At 41.5% G+C, this 22,285-nt stretch overlaps 1 long non-coding RNA gene across 2 annotated transcripts in view; it reads right to left on the reverse strand.

Moving 5' to 3' along the window:
• The window catches only part of LOC138142105 (uncharacterized), a 38,900-nt gene that overhangs the window by 11,639 nt on the left and 4,976 nt on the right, over nt 1–22,285 (reverse strand). For both annotated transcript variants that reach the window (XR_011163351.1, XR_011163350.1), the window contains exons 2-3: nt 10,608–10,646; nt 8,792–8,911 (exon numbers count right to left, since the gene is read on the reverse strand). This is a non-coding gene — a long non-coding RNA (uncharacterized lncRNA). The remainder of the gene's footprint in view (nt 1–8,791; nt 8,912–10,607; nt 10,647–22,285) is intronic.

The following is a 22,285-nucleotide window of genomic DNA, read 5'->3' on the forward strand; positions in this document are numbered from 1 at the left end:
AAATATATATATATATGTGTGTGTGTGTGTGTGTGTGTGTGTGTATATATATACACACTATTATTAATACCATCTTACATGTAATTAAGAAAAAAGATATACAGGCACTGAGGCACAGAGATCCACTGGAAAAGTTGAAACGGGTATGGGAGAAAATATGGGAGAGAGCAGATTGGAGGAGGGGATATCCTGTGGGACTGCTGTTTTGGGGGGATGGGTGGGGGACAAACGGGGAGAAAATTTGTAACTCAAAATCTGGCGGAAACGAATGATGTAAATCAGCAGTTAATAAAGCATTTAAATTTAAAAAAAGAAGAAATGTTGCAATACAGTTTGCCCACCATAGACTTAGGAGTTTAGGGGCCTTAAGGACCATTCTGGCACTTTCTTCCATCACAGGATATAGCCAAATATATTCTATCCTTAAACAAATCTTGCCTAGGCAGGCAAGTTATGTGCCAAACTCTTCTTTTGTTTATTAGTGGCATGGTAGTAAGATCTAACATGTAACAATCCACTTGGAATTAGACAAATAAAGTGAATAAAATGTCCGTGCTCTTTGACTTATACACCAAAGTATTTATAACAGTCCTTTTTGAGTCAGCAAAGAACTGGAAACAAAGGAGATGTCCGTGGATTAGTGAATGGCTACACAGAGTGTGTACAGCACAGTACAGGAACTGATGCTGGACGAAGTCATCAGAGTTAAGAAAATGATGATGGCAACAACAGAAATGGAAAAAGAAGCACAACCCCCAAACAACTCACAACAAAAGTTAAAAAGAACAAAAAGCCCCAAAACATTTCCCCACTCCTTTGAGAAGGTGGGAGATTCCATGAATGGGGAGTATTGCATCATTTTTCAGACCTTTTTCATGTATTAATCAACTCTGCTGATTTTTTCCCCCAATAAACCAGTCATTGTGATATGAGATGGCTTGCTAGGAGGGAAAAGGTTACAAGAAATCAAAAATTCCACTCAGGACAAAGAGCTATGAAAATGTCATAGTTCTTTTTTTTTTTTTTTTTTGCTTTTTGAAGGGTAATTGGGGTAAAGGGACTTACCCAAGGTTACACGGCTAGTTTTTGTGTTAAGTGTCTGAGGCCAGATCCAAACCCAGGTCCTCCTGACACTGGGGCCGGTGCTCTATTCACTGCGCCACCTAGCCGCCCCAAAAATGTCATAGTTCTATAGATATTTACCAGCTCTCTCTCCCAAAGGTTCTAGATCTAAGTCTCTAGTTCTGAGTTCTAGATCTGTACATCTTAGATCTGATAAACCTACACACTGATCTGTATATCTTTAGGTCTCTCTCTTTAGGTATCTTTCATGTGTATATAAATGCTAAATTCCTATTTCTATCAATGTGTGTATGTATATACAGAGAATCCCAAAAGTGCAGTTTTAAGCTCATTAATAAACCCATACACATCCTTATCTGTCTATGTCTATCCCTTTTTTACTCAGTCCTGGAGGTGCAGTGACTTCACTCCCCTCTCTCCTCCATATAACCTATATTTCCTTCCCTAGGGATATGTCATTTCCCAGGACTAAATGTAAGGTATCTAAAACCATAGGGCAAAATACAGGTTGAAAGAATCCACTGATAACCTGAAAAAGATCCCAAAAAGAAAACTCCTAGGAATATTATAGCCAGGTTCCAGAATTCCCAGATTAAGGAGAGAATATTACAAGCAGCCAGGAAGAAACAATTTGAATATTGTGGAAACAATCAGGATAACCCAGGATCTGGCAGCTTGTACACTGAGGGATCAAAAGGCTTGGAATATGAAATTCCAGAGGTCAAAGGAGCTGGGATTAAAACCAAGAATCACCAACCCAGCAAAACTGAGTATCATGTTTCAGGGGGAAATATGGTCATTCAGTGGAATTGAGGACTTTCAAGCATTCTTGATGAAAAAAACAGAGTTGAATAGAAAATTTGACATTCAGATACAAGAAGCAAGAGAAGCATGAGAAGGTAAACGGAAAAGAAATCATAAGGAACTTATCAAAGTTGAACTATTAACATTCCTACACGGAAAAACAATAATTGTAACTGATGAAACTTTTCTCAGTAGTTGAAGGGAATAGAAATATATATATATATATATATATATATATATATATATATGTCTATATATGAGGGTATATGGGCATATGAATACATATGTGAATATATGTTTACAGGTATACATAGATAGAGGGCACAGGACCAATTTAACAGGAAGAGATGATACTTAAAAGATGAAATTAAGAGGTGAGAGCGGAATATAATGAGAAGAGATGGGGAGAGACAGAATGGGGTAAGCTATGTCATGAAGAAGAGGCAAGGGAAAATGGTTACAATGAAGGGGAAGAATAGGAAGGCCAAAAGCAATGGATCAACCTTTTTCTCACTAAATTTGGCTTGGGGAGGGAATGAAATACACACTAAATAGAGTATCTCACCCTACAGGAGAGTAGGGGGGAAGGGAATCAGAGGGGGGATGATGGGAGGGCAGGCTGGGGGGGAGGGAATTTGGAAGCATCCACTTTTGAAAAGGGACAGGATCAAAGTAGAGAATAGAACAAGTGGGAGGTGGGATAGGAGGAGGGAAATATCGTCAGTCTTTTACAATATATCTATTATGTTATTGTTTTGCATTAGCCACACATGTACAACCTATACTGAACTGCTTATCTTCCCAGTAAGGTTGGGTGACAAGGGAGGAAGGGAATGAATCTTTAATTCAAAGTTTTAAAATCGTGTGTGCGTGTGTGTGTGTGTGTGTGTATAATTAATACTATTTTACATGTAATTGGGAAATAAGATATACAGGCACTGAGGCATAAAGATCCACCATGTCCTACTGGAAAAGTCGAAAGGGGTATGGGAGAAAATATGGGAGAGAGCAGATTGGAGGAGGGGATATCCTGTGGGACTTCTATTTTAGGGTGCTGGGTAGGGGAAAAACAAGGAGAAAATCTGTAACTCAAAATCTGGCGGAAATGAATGATGTAAATCAGAAGTTAATAAATCATTTGAAAAATGAAAAAAAAAGAAACAGAAATACATGAAGTATATGAAAATAAAGAGATTAAGAGCTAGAGATAGCTGAGAGAGAGACACAGATCTGTCTAAAAAGTGGTAGAGATAAATGCAGAGATAAAGATGAGGGACTGATACACAGAGGAGGAAACAGATACAAAAATATATATCTACCAGGCAGAGACCTTTTTTACTTTTCTTTTTATATCTAATACTAAGCACATGCTTAATAAATGCTTGTTGAGTGAGGTGGTGATAAAAACTGGGGGTAGAATGAGAGAAATAGAGATGCAGAGAAAGAAACATATATGAATGGAGCTAGAGAGCTATTTAAACTAAGAGAAAGAGATTTAAAATGACAGACATATATATATACAGGGAAAGGGAGAACTTCATAAAAGGAGATACAGAGACCTAAAGACCTAAGACCCTAGAGACATAAAGACCTAAAGACCTATGTCTCTAATTCTAGGTCTTACATTCTTAACATTTAGAGACTTAGGGAAACTTGAGAAACTTACAGAATCAAGGAACTAAATTCCTAGCCTTGTAGTCTTAGAAACCTAGATACTTCAAATCAGATCTAGACAACTTAAGAGTCCCCCAAAAAAACAAAAGCTAGGTCCAGATCTATTAAAGTCTAAGACCTAGAGATCTAGAACTAGAGAATTAAAGATGTGAATCTAGAAAACTCAAGGCTTAAGTGTTCTAGAAGAGATCCAGAACAGGAGTCTCTAAAGTGGGAGCCAGGCCACCATCTCACACGATGTCACCAACCCACTTCCACTCTCCCCACGATAGGCAATTGTTGGGTTTCTCTAGAGTATGACCACACCTTTACTACTCCTCTAACTCCTAATCATCCCACTGATGCAGAAGTCTAGAGGCCACTTCATACTGAAAACTCTGAATCTGAACTACTGAGGCATAGAGAGGGTCTTCAGAGACTCCCCAGCTTTCCAAGAGAAAAATCAAGCAGCTCTTACAACAGGGGCCAGTTTCTGACCCTAACACTACAGACGAGCAAGTTCTGTACACTTTGGCTGAAGGTGGGGCCCTCTCATGCCATCTCTGGATTTTCTAGGAGTCCCTAGCCACAGGCAACTGGTAAAAAAGGTAATGGAAGAAATAAATTTCAGGGTGTACTGGGCTAACTGAATTCAAAGCTGATAGATGATGAAAGTTTCTAAGAATCACTCCCAAAGCGTAAGATAAAAGTTAGTGTTAAATTATCATATGATCAAATATATAGGGTTGGAGTTTGCCCAAGGTCATAAGTCTCTGCAAAAGTCTTGTCTTCCAAAGTACCAGTAGCACCAGCAGTAGCAGGAGTAGTCGTCGTAGTCTGTGGCAGCAGCATCTAATACTTATACAATGCTTTAAAGACTGCATAACACTTTACAAAAATCTCTTTATGCTACATACTTTACAAAAATTACTTCAGTTGATCCTCAAAACAATCCTGGCAGTAGGTGCTATTAATTATCCTCATTTTATAGGTGAGTAAACTGAGGCACAATTAGATTTCTAAGGTTGAAGTTCAATTCAGAACTTCTTGGTTCCAAGTCCCATGTTCTATCCACTCTACCATCTAGCTGCCTCTAAGCAAAACCCACACATAAGTCAAACCAAAGGAAGTTTCCCTGGTCCACATTGACCTCACCACCACCGAAAACTATCAGGGAGAGAATAAACAGCTGTAGCTACAGAATCCCTAAGCCAGAAAGCTGGGACTGTCCACACATTCAAATCCATTAGGACACTTAGTTCTTTCCTCAGTGACCCAAACAAGCCTCGTATGCATACATCCAGATTCTCCTCATGCAGGCCAACAATACGATGTGACACAGATTTATGTTTGTCAACAAATATTCATGTCCCAGGCTGTTGAGGGCCTACCATTTCCCAATATGCCTTTCTGATGGCTCAAATTAATCCTCCTCATAATTCATACTTCCTAATATGCATGTTCTTAATCATAATCATTCCGCACCAGGCTGCACTCTGCGCTTTCTCAACAATGTCCCTACTACCTTCTTCTGCTCCCTCCCCTCCACTCTTAAGCTTCCTTTTAATTTTCCCCTGGAAAAAATGAGGACAGGTCAGAGACTGTTTTAATTCCTACTTATAATCTGTATTCCCCAAACTTAACATAGTACCTGGCACATTAAGAAGTGCTTATTAAATAAATGCTTGTTGATTTGGCTTACTGTGAATCTTTCATCAAAGCTCCTTTTACCTTATTACTGGTCCTTGCCTGAATATCATTTGAAACTGTAAAAATATACCAGGGCCTTCACTAGAACAAGTGTGACTTGGGCTTTGCCTACTGAGCCAATCTTTAAATTCAACACTTGGTGATTTTAGTAAACAACTGTGAAAATAATGCATTTTTACTTAAACAGGGGAACATACACACAGCATGGCTATGGTATAATGAAAGTGATTTTTATTTTTATTTTTTGCCTTTTTTTTTTGGAGGGGGCAGGCAAGGCAACTGGGGTTAAGTGAGTTGCCCAAGGTCACACAGCTAGGTTTTTTTGTGTGTGTTAAATATCTTGAGACCAGATTTGAACTCAGGTCCTCCTGACTCCAGGGCTGGTACTCTATTCACTGTGCCACCTAGCCTCCCTGAAAGTGATTTTTAATAGACAATAGAACCTATACCGAATTGAATACCAATCAGTTGGTAAATATTGTTAATTCTATTTCAAAATCTCTGTCCCATTTTCTCCCCTACTTCAGGCTGATGAATTCACATCTAGACTATTGTAATAGCCTTGTAATTGGCAAATTTAGGATACATGTCAGGAAAACTTCCTAATAATTAGAAGTGCTCAAAAATGGAATGGCCAGGCACACAACGTGGTGTATGTCCCATCCTTGGAGTTCTTGAAGCAAAAGCTGAAGGACATTCATCAGGGTGCCTTTGTACATGAGTTAAACTAGATGCCTGCTGAGGTCCCTTCCAACTGTTAAATCCTGTGAGTCACCAACTACAGAAAGAGAATTATCAAGCCCTTCAACCTGGCCTGCCACTGCTCGCTCAGTAAGACCCCCAGGTCTTACTACACACCTTGCCACCATATCCAACATGGGGTCTCAACCCACAGCACTGAAGGGATTGGGAGTGGAAAAAGTTTAAGAAGCCCCCCCCATCTGCCCCATCACTACACTGTCTAGATCCCTGAGCAGTGCTTTCTAACCTGTTAATGCAACCTAATCCTGGGCATTGCCGTTGTGGCCACAGCCACTCAATCTAAGGACCAACAAGCCTTGATCTGACCTGCAGCTAAACTCTTCTCCAATTACAGCTCCAATTTTCTGGCTTCTCTATTGCTATCTCCTACACTCAGCACAGTACCTGGCACACACTAAGTGCTTAAGGACTGTGTTTTCAAGCTTTCATTTATTCAATCCCCTTCTAATTAGCCTCCCTGCTTCAAGCTTTTCCCCCTTTCTAATCTAATCCTCTACAGCTGCCCAAATTATTTTTCTAAAACACAGGTCTGATGTCCCTCTGATACACAACAAATGAGAGTGGCTCTATTACTTTAAGATCAAATATAAACTCTGTCATGTTGTGAAAGAAAACATAAGACAGAGTTTATATTTAAAAAAAAAAAAAAAAAAGAAGAAAGGAAAAAAAAAGGTCTGCCTGGATGTGTAATCAGACTTCATGGGGGTTTCTCTGGAGATGGAGAGCCCTTTTGATCCTAAGTCCTTCACAGCTGTCTGGGATCACATTTAAAGTCCTCCACAATCTGGTCCCAACAAGCCTTGCTGGCCCTGTTAAACATTACTCCCCCTAGTCCAGGCAAACTAGTTTTCTTACTGTTTCTCACACAGGAAACTATTTCCCATCTCACTATGTTTGGCACCAGCTGTTCCCCATGCAGAGAAAACACACAATCTTCACCTCTTTCTCTTAGAAACCAGTTTCTTTGAAGGTTTTGCTTACATGAAGCTTTTCCAATTCTTCCCAGTTGCTAGGGCCTTCCCTCTCAAAATACTTTGTATTTACTTTGCATATGTCCCTTTATGTACACACTGTCTCCCGCCCTAACAGAACATAAGTTCTTTGAGGACAGAAACTGTTTCACTTTTGTCTCTGTATCCCCAACGCCTGGCATCTGCTTACCTGGTAACAACTGCATTTAAGATTAAATAATATTATGGAAGAGCCAAAGAAGGCTCCATTTCCACTCTCATGCCATTTCTGCTAAGCTTCCCCTTCTGTGGCACAATGTTGTCTATGACTGCCACTCACACAGCCTCATTGGTGTTTGCCATGATACAAGCGCGCACACAGCTGGCACACACCTTCATGCCCTCAATGAGCAGAAGTGTAAGCCCAAGGCCAAAGGGGCAGGGCTAATTTAGTGTGCTCTTCTAGCATCCTGGAGAGTCACCTAGAAGCTGGAGTAATGCAGCTCCAGGCCAGGATTAAGAGCAAGCTTTTGTGTGGGAGGCAGAGGAAGGCAGAGGAAGGCCTGGTGGGAACTCTTCCCAGTTGTGCCTCCCCACAGGGATCCTGAGGAAAGAGGGCAGGAATGATAGTCCCTGACAGCTGAGGTAATTCTTTCATTTAGAAAACCACATTCTCTCAAGTAGAGACATAACTCTCTTGAAGCAAATGCACCAAGTATATGTGAGGTTATAAAATAGTTAAGTTAGGGTACTCTAGCCCCCTCCAAAGGCCCCACCCTCCTCCACCCACTGAAAAATAAGACCATCAACAGCTATATTATTTACACAGAACTCTTGAAAAGCCTATCAACTACATAAAGCAAGCGCAACCCGTAAATGTGAAAGCTAAACACTGAGCTTTCTCTACAAGAACATAAAGAACTGCACTGCTTAATTCTCCAAATAGTCTACACTGATGCCTTCCCTAAAAAGCAACTGCAAATCTTTCCAGATAAGCCAGCTGGAGCCACTGGGAAAGTTCTCCAAGGATCTCTGAGCACTCTGACCTTAGCAGCACAGTGACTCCAGACACTGTCACCTAAGCTATCATTCATTGCAGCAGGAGCCGGCAGAGGGTAGGGGTGGGGGTGGGAGTGGGAGGTGTGTTTGTGTTTCCAGTAACACCTTTGAATCAGCTAGTTCCAGGCTTTTCCCCAATTCCCTAACATCACCAGCAAAGGGGATTTTTTTTCCCTCTCCCAAAGCTGAGGGCTTAATGAAGCAGCACTTCTCTTAGTACAGAGTGGTATTGTATTCCACTACTGTAATCCAAACAAGGAAGGCAGGGTCTGTGAAAAAGCCACATGCCCAAGCCAGGGCTTTGCTTTCTCCTCTGCCCCAATGCCTGGTTTACCCAGTTTGCTGTACTGGGAAAGGTCCCCAGAAGCCGGAGTTCCACTGCCTCCCACCAATCACTGTGGCCCAAAAGGCCTTTTTTTGGTACAAAGAACCACAAACTTTCAGAGCTGGAGAGGACCTCCAAAGATCACCACATCAAGTTCCTTCTCTTTAGGAAAGCCTACACTTTGCCCCATCTAAGATGTTTATCCTACTGTAAATGGTTCCTTCTACAATGATTCAATGATTATTTTATTAAGCCAGAAGTTCTTCCTTGGGTCTAAACTAGCTTTTAATCTGTTAATGATTTGGCCCCATTCCCTCTATTCCCCCTAGAAGACAACCACCTGCTATCTTCCCTTTCACAGCACTTCATACTCATTGTTGTCAAGAAGAGAGAAGGGTGCAGCCCAAATTCCAGCAGAAAGAGAGGATCATCTCTAATCACTTACGTTGAATGTTAAAGCAAAATTTCTTTTGTTGATAGGAAATATAACTGGAGACTGCTCCAATGAGTGCCATGGCAAGGGCGCTGGCTATGCCGGCGATTGTCCCAGTTTCTGCTATTGTTCCTGTCGAAGAAAAAAGGGAGAGAGGCACAGGGAGGTAAGGTGAGGCACAGAAAGCCACCACACCGAGGTCTAGCTTTGTTTCACGTCACCCAACCACCGTGTTCAGTGACTGATGACAGTGATGACTTCAGACAAGCACACACTGAGACTCAGAAGGGAATCCACACCTGAAAAAGAATCCCCATTTGTACACAATGAACTGCTTAGTGAAGATCTCCAGGGAGGTCACGGCAACCTATTCCAGGTTTGGGAAAAGGCCAAAGGTCAGGAAGTTTTGTCTGCCAAACCTCAACATAACCAAGCAGAGTTAAGTCTAAATCCTACCTCGGACTAATTATAGTCATCCTTCAACAAACAAGGGTTCCACATTCAAAGTTTGGATTATTCACAGGTTGGCCAATGATAATTACATGGAAATTTCTGGAGATTTATGACTTGCTGCAGAAAACTGCAGACAAAGCATTTATGTAAAGAAAACATTAAAAGAATTTACTAAGTCCCACAAGTTTAAATCCTATATATTATTCATCTATTTGATCATTTACCACGATAAGTATACATACACAGCTTTATTATAGAAACAGCTACATTTTGTAAAAGTTTCAGTGTGCTGAAGAGCTGTGGGCTCCACACTCTTTTGGGAAGTGCCTCCTCTCTGTCTACCATCCAGACTCAGTCACATGATTTCCTCCCACATTCATCTCTGTATCTTGTGCTTTGCCTAGAAGGAAATGCATAAAGCAGTTGCCACAGCTACTGACCAGGAGTATGTAGTTTGACTTGTCTTATCATTAAATAAATGTGATCAGAATTACTCAAAATAAAGGTATGAGGTGGGGCCTGGACTTATGTGTGGCTTTTAACATTCCTCACGGTCCTGTACCCCTAACATCCCATGAATGTCAAGGAAGGACTCTATGCTTGATACAGCCATGGGCTTCACACAAAATTCATCGAGATTACATATCTGTATTATTTAAATATGTCACTCTGGATTTTCCAAGTACTTTTTACTTTTTCCAATGTGTTACCATTTTACCAAACCTGTGAGATAGGTAGGGCAAGGCAATAATAGTTTCATCTTAGATACTTACTAGTTGTGTGACCCTGGCCAAGTCACTTAACTCCTCTGGGCCTTACTTCCTCCTCTGTTACTTCTTAAAGTTGCTGTGACACTCAAATGAGATAACATACATGTAAATTGCTTTTCAAACTTTAAAAGCCTATTCAAAACTTTTCAAGCCCACCAGTTACTATTATCATTACTGCTTTCCAGAGGCAGAAAAAGGCACCAAGATTGAGCATCTAAATTAAAGTCATATGGGCTAGTGGCAAATTCAGGTCTTCCGAAGGCAGGAGGCCTAGTGCTCTTTCTAGTGACCCTTAAGTCATCATGGAATTCTTTAATCCTGTGCAGCACATACAGAGTTTGGAAAGAGGAATGCTTTGGGGCCCAGCTGAGGAACAAAGATTCAACATGCACTGTCCAACAGAGTAACAGCTAGACCACAGCTTCTAACCTTTTTTGTGTGTCACGGACCCCTTTATAGAGCTGTGTTTTTAAATGCATAAGATAAAACGTGTAGGTTTACAAATGAGACCAATTATATTGAAATACACATCAAAATATTTAAAACACAAACAAGTTAATGGACTACTGATTAAGAAACTGTAATCCAGACATATAGTAACTTACCAGTTCCAGGGTCATCATTGCTATCATACCTGCCATCACCTGGAAAAGGCATGGGATAGTTAATGTCTGCCCATCCTCTCAAAACTCACTTCCTACCCCCAAGTCATAGGACCCATCATCCTCTCCCCTCCTCCCTCCATTCCTCTATGCCCTCCTTCCTCCATACTAACATATGGGTTCATGGAAAACTAGACCTTTGATTCTCTCTGACAACCCTTTCCCTAAGCTAGCAAAGGCTAATAGATTGTTACCCAATCAAAGACTCATGAGATCAGAGATCTGGAGTTGGAAGAGATCTCCAGAATTATCTAATCAAACCCACAAGTTAGTTTATAGAGAGGAACAGTAACATTTAGTGACTTGCTCATGATCAGAAGCTTCCTCACCTCAAGCCCTGCACTGTATCTACTACAGTCATGCTACATTCAACCAGGGTTTTCTCACCCCTGGAACACAAAGATCCCAGTCTTCCAGGTGACTGAGAACTCTGGGTTCCAACTTTCATGGTTTTAAGTTCATTGATGAAATAAGATAGTCAAAGTTTACATAGTACAAAAGGTCATTATGGCAATCAGAAGACCAGGCTCAGGTATTCATGGAAAGAAAACTTAACTGACTGCTGTAACATTGGTTTTTGAGGGAATGAAAAACACTGCACTCAATAGGACTAAGACGACACAAGTCAGTCAAGAGGCCCTAGGATTGAAATTGATTTTCTAGTAATTTGGAAAGGCTTGTGTAGTCTTCTACACTGAGAGGAGGTATTTATTAGGTGGCCTCCTACAGTAAAACCAAATTATTACTTAGGAAATAAAACATTTCCCCAAGAATCACTCTTCAACCTATTAACCTTAAAGACTGTCCATAAAAAAGGGCTAAATCCATTAGTCTCATGCAAACCAAGGGCTAAATGAGTCAGCTTGGGGGCAGGGAGTAATACCTGGAAAACCTTTGCTATTCCAGGAAACAATTGGGCTTCCAGAGCTACCTCACCTTTTTTCCCCCCACTTTTCTGAAGCTACAGCCTCTGTAGTTGATCCTTTTACCATTCTGTGTCCCAGGGACCAACAACTATTTGCTCCAACCCTAGAAACAGCTATGAACTGTGGATAAGTCTGAACACCACCTCTTTGTACTCCAACAGAACTCGGATCCTAAGGATCCTGGCCTCTGACAGCTGAGCTTTCACCATATCTTCCCTGGAGCCAGGCCGCTGTGCCATTTCCTGGTCTTCTACAAACCAGCCATCTGAATGCTGGCCCTCCACTTCTTCTCACTTAAATATAGACTCCCCTAGGCTCCATAGCTGAGTTTTCACCTTATCTTGTCCCATATACAGCCACTCATGCCACTTCTTGGCCACCTCTAAACCACAGGCCTGCATTTGGTTTACACCTTCTCAGCTCCTGCTTACCAACTTTAGCTCAACTATGTGTGTTGTCTTCAGTTATTGAATGTCTTAAGGATGGAGACTATCTTGTTTGCTTGTTTCTGTACCCTCAGGGTTTGGCATTAATACCTGCCTAATAGACACCTTTTTCATTCAGTCATTCGAATGATGTGAGTTTTTGTTTAGGAAAAGAAAAAACTACTTATATCAAGGCAAACTTTTGAACTGGCTATTTTAGATCAAAGCAGCCTCTAGTCCTACAGAATGAAGAACTGCCCAAATTGCACAGAATCTCAGAAGTTCAAAGGCAGGAAGCCATTACACGGCATCCCCAAGCAGCCACACCACAACTAGTCAAGAGCCTATCATACAGAGTGCTTAAGAGCCTCATTCTGTCCCATAAGATACTCTAAGTCCTCCAGTCATAAAATCTAAGTGCTAAAAGGAGCATCAGAGATCATCTAGTCAAACTCTCATTTTACTGAGGCCCAGATGAAGAAGTGACATGCCTCAAAGGCACAAAGCAAGATAGTGGCAGAATCAGAAATTGAATTCAGGTTCTAACAATGAAGTGGAGGGTCTTTCCCTTAGATTTTCCAGGTAAGAGCCGTGGAACTCAGGGGCAGCTAGGTGGCACAGTGAATAGAGCACTGGTCCTGGAGTCAGGAGGACCTGAGTTCAAATCTGTTCTCAGACACTTAACACAAAACTAACCATGTGACCTTGGGCAAGTCACTTAGCCCCAATTGCCCTACCCTCCCCCTCTGAAAAGCCAAAAAAAAAAAAAGAGACAGAGAGAGAGAGAGAGAGAAAGAACCCTGGAACTCTAAAGTTTCTTCAGACAAAGGATTGTCTGGTTTTTTCCTTTATCTTTTCCTCTCCTGAACATGGTGAGTATGTGTCTGGGGGTGAATGACAGAGTAGCTTGGCAATTCATCTATCCCCTCTTCTCAGTTCCTCCTGCCCTAGTTCAGCCCCTACCCCTTTTAAAATAATTTTTTTTGAAGCACAAAGACTTTTTATTCTTTTTGTGTGTTCCAAATTCTCTCCTTCCTCCTATCCTCTCACCCACCCAATGAGAAGGCAAGAAAAAAAAGCCGATTACAAATATATATAATCATGAAAAACAAATTTCAACATTAGCTCTGCTCTCCCTCAATCCTCTACCACCACCAGCCCCCAAAATGCAAGAAAGGGAGAGAAAAAATCCTTCAATATATACTTGTGAGTTCATCAGTTCTCTTCTGGATGTGGATAGTATGTTTCATCATAAGTCCTTTGGAATGTTAATGGGTCACTATGTTGGGCAGATTTCTTAATAAGTCTTTCACAGATGATCATCATTACAATATTGCTGTTACTATATCAACTATCCTCTTGGTTCAATTCATTTTACTTTGCATCAATTCCTACAAGTCTTTACAGGTTTCTCTGAAACCACCCCCCTAGCCATTTCTTATAGCACAATAATATTCCATCACAATCATATATGAAAATTTGCTCAGCTATATCCTAATTTATTTCTCCCCCCCACCCCTGCTCCAGTTTCCAATTCTTTGCCACCACAAAAAGAGCCGCTATAAATATTTTTGTACACATGGGTCCTTTGTTCTATTTGGGGAATAGACTTAGGAGTGGTATTGGGAAGACAAAGGATAACATAGTTTAATAGCTTACCGTCCCATGGCTATCTATTGCCAATTGAGTCAAATTCAAACTCCCTACAAAATGTAGAGCCACCCTCCCTCTTCAGCCCTATCCCCATTCCTCCCCTACCTTGTATGGGAGCTAAAGTCTCAACCTCAATGGACTCTCCAACATCCCTTCCTTCCCCACCCCCACACATACAGTCTTGTCTTCCTGCCTTTGCTCATGCTCATTTCCTTAATATCCAGCTACTAAAATACAACAGTCTTTAAAATACAACTCAAATGACAATAAAAATAATACCCACTTCTCTAGCACTTTAAGTTTTAGAAAGAACTTTACCTCACAAAATCCCTGCAAGTAAGTAGCAGAAGTACCAATAGTTTCATTTTAAAGATATGGAAACTGGGGTGGCTAGGTGGCACAGTGAATAGAGCACTGGCCCTGGAGTCAGGAGGACCTGATTTCAAATCCGTCCTCAGACACTTGACACACTTACTAGCCACGTGACTTTGGGCAAGTCACTTAACCCCAATTGACCTCCAAAAGGCAAAAATAAATAAAATAAATAAATAAAAATAAAGATATGGAAATAAACTCGCAGGGGCAGCTAGGTGGCAGTGGGTAGCGCCCTAAACCTGGAATCAGGTAGATCTGAGTAGCTGTGTGACCCTGAGCAAATCACTGCACCTGTTTGCCTCAGTTTCCTCATCTGTAAAATGGAGATAATAACAACACCTACATAGTAACAGGATTGTGGTGAGGATCGAATCAGATAATATTTGTAAAGTGCTTAGTAGTCACTATATAAATGTTAGCTATTATATTGTTATTACTAAGTAATTTACTCAAGGCCATGGAACTAGTTAAGTGTCAGTTAGATTGGAATACAGATGTTCTGACACCTTAGTTGAGTGCCCTTTCAATTCTACTTTGTATCCCAATGAAATTGTCTCTATGTCCAAACCCATGACCTCAGCTAGCACTTGGCTTATCATTCCCCTGTGGATTTTTGTCATTTTACTTTTTATCACAGATACTGATGTGTCCTTCCTAACTTCCTATTAAATGAAAAGTAGCATTCAGGCAGGAGCAAGGGCACGTTTCATCTCTGTGTCCCAGAGCATGCATTTCACCTTCAACAAACCATCATCTGAGCAGGCAAACTTCAGGAAAACCTGGAAGGACTTACATGAACTAAGCTAAGTGAAGTGAGCAGAACCAGGAGAACATTGTATACAGTAACAGCAACATTGTATCAACTTTGTTAAGACTTAGCTCTTTTCAAGCAGTGCAGTGATCTAAGACAATTCTTTACAACATAACTGATGTGGAAATAGATTTAATATGATTGTACATGTATAACCTCTGTCAGATTGTACACTTGGGGGGGGCAGTGAGAAGGAGGGAAATTTAAAACTCAAAATCTTATATTAGTGAATGCTGAAAACTAAAGACAAATTTTTTTTTCAAAAACCATCATTAAGTGCTCATGCAGTACATCACATATAGCCCTGGATTGCATTTTATAGGTCCAGTTTCTTTTAATTTCCTTTCTTCTACCTATACACAAGCTAGAAGCAGAGGTATCTTTTGAAAGTTCTTACCAAACCAACGAGGTAGAGTCCAATGGCCCTATGTAACTGAGCCTATGCATTGTCATTCAGTCGCTTTTCAGGCATGCTTGGCTCTCCATGCCCCATTTGGGCTTTTCTTGGCAGATACTGGAGTGCTTTAATGTCCCCCAACCTTATGCTAGCCTTGAGATAGTCACAAAAGCAAAAAGCAAGAAAGATTTCCTTTTAAGAGACAGAGGTTGTTCTGTGTCTCAGAGTAGGAGAATAACTGAGAAATTAACTCTGCTAATGGCCAATGTCTACATTAGTCTTCTTTTCTTTTTTTTTCTTTTTTTTTGGCAAGACAGCCGGAGATAAATGACTAGCCCAGGGTCACAGAGCTAGTCACTGTGAAGTGTCTGAGGCCACATTTGAACTCAGGTCCTCCTGACTCCAGGGCCAGTGCTCCACCTGGCCGCCCCCTTACATTAATCTTAATGGTAGTTAGAAACCTGCACTGTAAGCTTTGACTTGTTTGGCCCTTGTTACTGAGCCTGGTGCAGGACCTGATGCTCATGTAATCCAACAGCCTCAGCCTACCCAGGAGCAGTGATTAGAAGTATGCACCACTACACCGGGCAGTGACTGAGCCAAATCTACTTCAACGTGACTTAAAATATAAAGAAATGAAAATCGTAAATTTGTGTTAAAAGAGGAAACTGGACTAGATAACTGCAAAATTCCCTGTGGATCAAAAAAGTCTATGGGAAACTGAGAAAGGTCCCTGGAATTTCTACAACTCCATTTCACAGTCCCATTATGTGAACATAGGGGGCTGCAGGCATGAGATTGAGGGCTCACCATCTTGAGCTACTAAGAGTTGGATCCCTATGGGCCAGTCAGCCCCACCCAATTTCCCAAAGAGGGGGGAAGGGAGTATAGATTCATCAGTATACTAGAATTTCATAGTCAGAAAGGACCTCAAAGGCCAGCTACTTCAAATCCATACAAAGCTTAACAAAAACTCCTACAACATCCCTGATGAGTGATAAACCAACCTTTCCCTAAAGACCTTCAGCGTGGGAGAACCTATCACCTCCCTAGCCCAAGACAACCCACTCCAGCTTGGGGCAGCGCTGTGATTAAGTTTTTCATTGTAGCAAAAATGTATCTGCTTCCAGAGCAAGTACAACTGAACTGAGTATACACTGAAATATAATTTTCTCACTTTCTTTATTATTCTTGCTCTTTTGACAACATGGATAACCCAGAAATATGTTTGTATGATTTCACATGTATAACTAACATACTGCTTTGCCTTCTCAGTGGATGGGGAGGGGCTGGGAGGAGAGGGAGAATTTAGAACTCAAAAATTTTAAAAGAATACTAAAAATAGGGGCAGCTAGGTGGCACAGGGAATAGAGCACCAGCCCTGGAGTCAGGAGGACCTGAGTTCAAATTTGACATCAGACACTTAACACACCAAAAAACTAGCCGTGTGACCTTGGGCAAGTCGATTAACCCCAATTGCCCTCCAAAAAGTAAAAAGAACGCTAAAAATGAATGATGAATTTGGAAGTGTACGTGCTGAATGTTTAGCAAAATAAATCAAAATACAAAACAGATCGGGATGCAAACATAAACCGAGGGGGGGGGGGGGGGGACATCTATGTTTGCATCCCGATCTACAAGTGAAAAAGGAAACTCCAGATCTATAGTCTCCTGCTTCCTATCTTTGCCTGCTCCCTAAGTCTATTGTGAATGCCTTCACAAAGCTGTTTCAGACAAACACATAGCTATAAAGGGCATTAAAAATCATCTGGTGTGGGGGGAGCTAGGTGGCACAGTAAATAGTGCACTGGCCCTGGAGTCAGGAGGACCTGAGTTCAAATTTGGCCTCAGACACAACACAAACACAAAAAACTAGCCTTGTGACCTTGGATGAGTCACTTAACCCCGACTGCCCTACCTTCCCGCCTCCTAAAAGCAAAAAAATCATCTGGCATGGGCTATACTTCCTATTTCATAGAAAATAAAAAAAAAAAGAAAGAAAGTAAAAACTGAGATCCAGTGGAAAGCAGTGATCACCAACTATCATACAAGTAATCAGTGGCCAAGGTAGAGGCTGAGGCCCAGCTACTGACTCCCAATCTCTACATCACTTGTCAGAACAACAATAACATGTAAGAGTTGATATTTCTATGACACTTGAAGGACTGAAATGTGTTCTGTCTACTTTATCTTATAGAAATTTCACAAGCAGGCTGTGAGAAAGGTACTGGAAGTATCTTATGAATGAGGAAGCAATGGTTAAAAGCAGGGAAATTTATTGCCCAGGATCACAAAGCTTCAACTGGATTCAAACCCAGGGCTTCCTAACTCCAAATCTGGCATTCCATGTACTCCATCCCTCTGCTTCGCTGGCAGCAAAAGGGCCCCGTCACCACTACCCTTATTCTGTGGCTGTGGAGCCTAAACTGAATGGAGCAGCCATAAGCCTGGCTGAAGAACAGGAGTCCCACAACTTTAACACACTTGAAAATGAAATGAGTGGGGGCGGCCAGGTGGCTCAGCGAGTAAGAGCACCGGCTCCAGTGTCGGAATGACCTGGAGATCGAACCCTGGGCTCAGACACTCAGCACCACACCCAGAAATAATTGGCCTTGTAACCTTGAGCAAGTTACTTAACCCCGATTGCTTTAAAAAAAAAAAAAAAAAAAAAGAAAATGAAATGAGTGGAGATGCAAATGTTCCCTATTGAATGGTTTTGTGTGCTCACATTGGACCCTCAGCAGCATGGCCTGGATATTGCAAGGACCACGCCAAGGTCTCAAAAAAGGAGCATGTGAAAGGAATGCTTTTTAGGGAGTCAGGAAAGGGAATAAACAGGTATTAACATGCCTAAGTACCAGGCACTGTGCTAAGGACTTTACAAATATTACCTCAGGCAATCCTCTCAATAACCCTGGGAAGTGGGTGCTATTATTATCCCTGTTTATGAAAACAAGTGACTTGTCCAAGATCACATGGATAGATTTTTGTGTTCATCCCATTGATGAAATTGGGGCAAATACAGTTAAGTGACTTGTCTAGGGTCACACAATTAGTAAATGTCAGAGGTTGGATTTAAACTCGGGTCTCCCTGACTCCAGACCTAGCATTCTAACCACTCCACCACCTAGCTGCCTCTCCTTGAGATTGTCCAGAGATAAAAAAGTACTCCACTGGGAAACTGAGGCTTAGCAAGCTCCCAAAGATGGGGGTTCCAAATCTCCCTCAGGCAGAATGTGGGCTTAGTTCAGTGAAAAGGCAAGTCTTTTATTTTCTCCAAGAAGGTGCCACTTGGTGTGTAAGACATATGAAAAAAAAGCAAGCAGATTGCCCCCACTGGAGGAAGCAACACATTGTCAGCCCCCACATCTGTTAATCTACCAGGAGAGGAGAAGAGGCCAATCGTGAACGGCTCTATTTGAGGACTGATGGCAGAAGGGGTTTCTGGCTTCCTCCAGCAAATCTAGAGGAGATCAAAATAGACCCTGATATAATGGTTTCCATTAGACCCAAGCCATACATGCGGATACCCTCATGTAACCTTAAGTACCCCAAATATCTGAAAGATGTTATGCTTTAAACTCTTGAAATATCTCAGAGAGAAGCCAAATGGACTGGCTGGCCACCGTGTTTATCCAAGAATGTTTGCACCTCTTCAGAAAAGGGACACTTCAGGTTTTCACTTTGGTACATTCATAATGAAATGTACACATCAGAAACTTCATTTTATTCTTACATTTATACAGATTTTTCCAACAAAGAAAATATGCACAATAACTACAGCAATGCAAATAAAAATAATAATAATTCTAAATAATTGGAAATAAAGACTCAGTCCCACAAAAGAGAAAAACAAATATACCTCCCTTCCCAGCAGGAGCAGAATGTTGCACATATGGTTAGACAAAGTCACTCCATAGACTGTGTTTATTATAAAGGAGAGGTCCATTCTTAGTGGGAGATTTCCACAGCCACTTCTCAGACCTTTTTCTAGATTCTTCTTCAATATGCCACACTTACTCTCTGGCCATCATCCTCAACTTCCCATCACGGGAGCCAGGACTCCCTGTCAAGGTCCCCTAGCTCTATAGGTGAAATGTCTGCTATATCTGAGCAAAGACCAGGCTTCCACCCCAGGGATCATGTCCACCCCACACCAGGGGTAATTCCCTTTCCAGTGTCCCCCTAGATGCACTGGGATGGAAATTTCATGAGCAGAATTTCTCTTGCTTTCTCCTATTTGTATCCCTAGTGTGGTAGGGATTGTAATGTAACACATAGTAAGGGCTTAATAAGTGCTTTATTTATTTAGCAAAGATATAAGTTTAGAAACAAAAGATATTAACAAAAAACACTTGAGACAGGGGATGAAAGCAAAAGAAGCAATTTTCTGCCCTGCACTGTCCAGGCAGTGGTTGTAAGGGCAGTGGGTGGAATTCTGCAGTCCCTCCAATTTCACTAGGCTAACACTTAGAATCAATCAGTCAAAAAGCTTTTCTTACTCACTATTGTGCCTGGCACTACGACAAGGAATGCAAAGAAAAGAACAAAAACGCAAAGGTAGTCCCTGCTCAGAAGGAGCTTACATATTAAAGAGAAAAGAACATTGGCAGGTAAACAAAGACGTACATACAAGACAGACAGAGCAGAAAAAGAAGAAGCCTCAAGTGGCTGGCAGGTACAGGAAGATTTCCTCCAGGAAGTGGCTTTGGAATTGTGGAGTTAAGTCAAATGGAAAAAGCCTGGAAAAGGAGGAAGGGGGCAAGGTTGATTCGGGCCTTAAATGCCAAAGAGAGCTGACCATGTTAGAACTATGTTTTAGGAAAATCACATCAGCAGGTAAACGAAAGACAGAAAGAACCTGGGAGAGACAAGGCAAGGAGATAAATTAGGAGGCTATTGGCACAGTCTTGGAGAGAGGTAACGAAGGCCTGACCTAGGGTGGGGGATATGTGAATCATGAGGAGAGGACAGATACAAGAGATGGTGCAAAGGTAAATAAATAACAGGTTGTAACAATAGACTGAGGGGTTGAAGTTAGTATTCAGGTTACCAGCTTAAGTGACATGGTTGGTGGAAACACTGACAGTAACAGGGAAATTTAAAAGAGCAACAGATCTTAGAGGTAAATGCTATTTTGGGCATATTAAGTTTGAGATGTTCATGGGACAGCCAATCTAAAATGTACAATGTGAATTTGGTGAAGAGAGGCTAGAGCTACAAAGAAATGGGAATCCTCTACGTGGAGAAGATATGGGAGAAGACGAGATCACCAATAACTTATTATAAAGAAAAAAGTAGAGGGCCCAGGCAGAGCCTTGAAAGAACTTCCACAATGAGTAGGCTCAACAAAAATAATGACAACAAAGGCCCCTAATGAGGTAGCTGGACAGATAAGAAGCAGGAGGAGGTGATTAGCTGTGATAAATGCTGCTGAGAGGTGAGGAAGGATGAGGACTAAGAAAAGTCTCTTAGATTTGGCAATTAACAGATCAGTGGTAACTTTTGAGAGAACAGTACTGGTTAAATTCTCAGGCTGGCAGTCAGACTGTGGTGGGTTTAGAAAGCAGTGAAAAGAGAAGTGGAGACACAAAGCATAAATCACTTTTTACAAGGAATTCAGCTGAGAAGAAGAGAGATACAGAACAAAAATTAGTGGGCATGTCAGGATCAAGTGAATGCTTTTAAGAATGGGGGAAAAGAGGATCATAGTATGTAGGCAGTAGCCAAAGAGCCTAGGAAGATTCTGAAGATGAGACAGAATAGGGGTGAAGGTGGGGGGGCAATATGTGAAGGAAGAAGAGATGGGACAGGATCAAGAATACACACATTAAAACTGGCCTCGGCAAACAAAAGGTGGTCCTAGCCATTGAAAACAAGAGTGAAAGTGAGGATGTTAACTGAATTGGGGAGAAGGATATGCCAGGGAAGGCTTGAGGAGCTACAGGAAAGGACTGAGGGCTCAGGTGAGATTAGAACCTTAAATTCATAGTGGGCCCAATCATTACAATTTTATGCCACACAGTTCCCTTCAGCAGCACATGAAAAGGAAGAGACAGATGATAAGGAGTCATCCAGGGTGGAGGTGTATAGCAAAGCATGACAGCTATCAGGACTAGGGGCTAAGGCAAGGGTGGGGAACCTGTAGTCTCAGGGCCACATGTGGCATGGGTTTCCTCTGACTCAATCCAAACTTTACAGAAGGCCACACTTGAGAACGTAGAGGGCTACATGGGACCTCAAGATTTCAGGTTCCCCACAGCTGGGCTGATGGATTACAGTGTAAGGGGTACCGTAGAGCAGAGATGCCAGATTAAAATGTAACAGGGAAATGTTTAACAAAATATATAAAAATGCAATACAACAAAGAGAATGTTATTTTGTGGTTTTCTAAGTCAATATGCAGTTCATAGGGATGCTTCTATTCAAGTTTTATACCACTGCTGGAGATTTCAACTGGATCACCAAGGTGTCAGGTTTAGGAAAGGAAGAAAGTCAAAGTATGGATAATGGCTTGGAATAGTAAGGAAGTAATGGTAAAACACATGAAAGAATTTCAGAGTTTATTAGCATAGGAGTAGAACATATATGAGTGATGGCGAGGTCAAGGTTAAGACCATCTCTTTGTGTGTGAGAAAGAGAGAGACAGAATGTTGAAGTCTCATGCTATGAGAACAGGAGCTGGGGTGAAGCAAAAGATGCTTAGCCAGGCACAGAACTCATTAAGAAAGAAGGGAGAATGACCAGGCAGTTAAGAGTAGGTAAATGAAATCAGGATTAGAGTTTGATCATATTTACAGCACGGACCTCAAAGGGGGAAAGGTTCCTATATGATGGTGGCAGGGGTAGAGTCTGGAAGTCGTAATGGGGAGAAAGCAGTATACTGAGTTAACAAAACAAGAGGAAACCTATGGGATGTTGCAAAGAGTGGCCAGGAGGGAGCTGGGTATGAGGGAGTGAGAAGATAGAAGGAGGGGGAGGGGGAGAGAGGAGGGTAAATGAAATCAGGATTAGAGTTTGATCATATTTGATTA

The sequence above is a fragment of the Petaurus breviceps genome, unplaced genomic scaffold (assembly GCF_028583685.1).
Source record: "Petaurus breviceps papuanus isolate PSGF00001 unplaced genomic scaffold, PetGlider_PUasm1.0 90535, whole genome shotgun sequence".
Classification (NCBI taxonomy): Eukaryota; Metazoa; Chordata; class Mammalia; order Diprotodontia; family Petauridae; genus Petaurus; species Petaurus breviceps.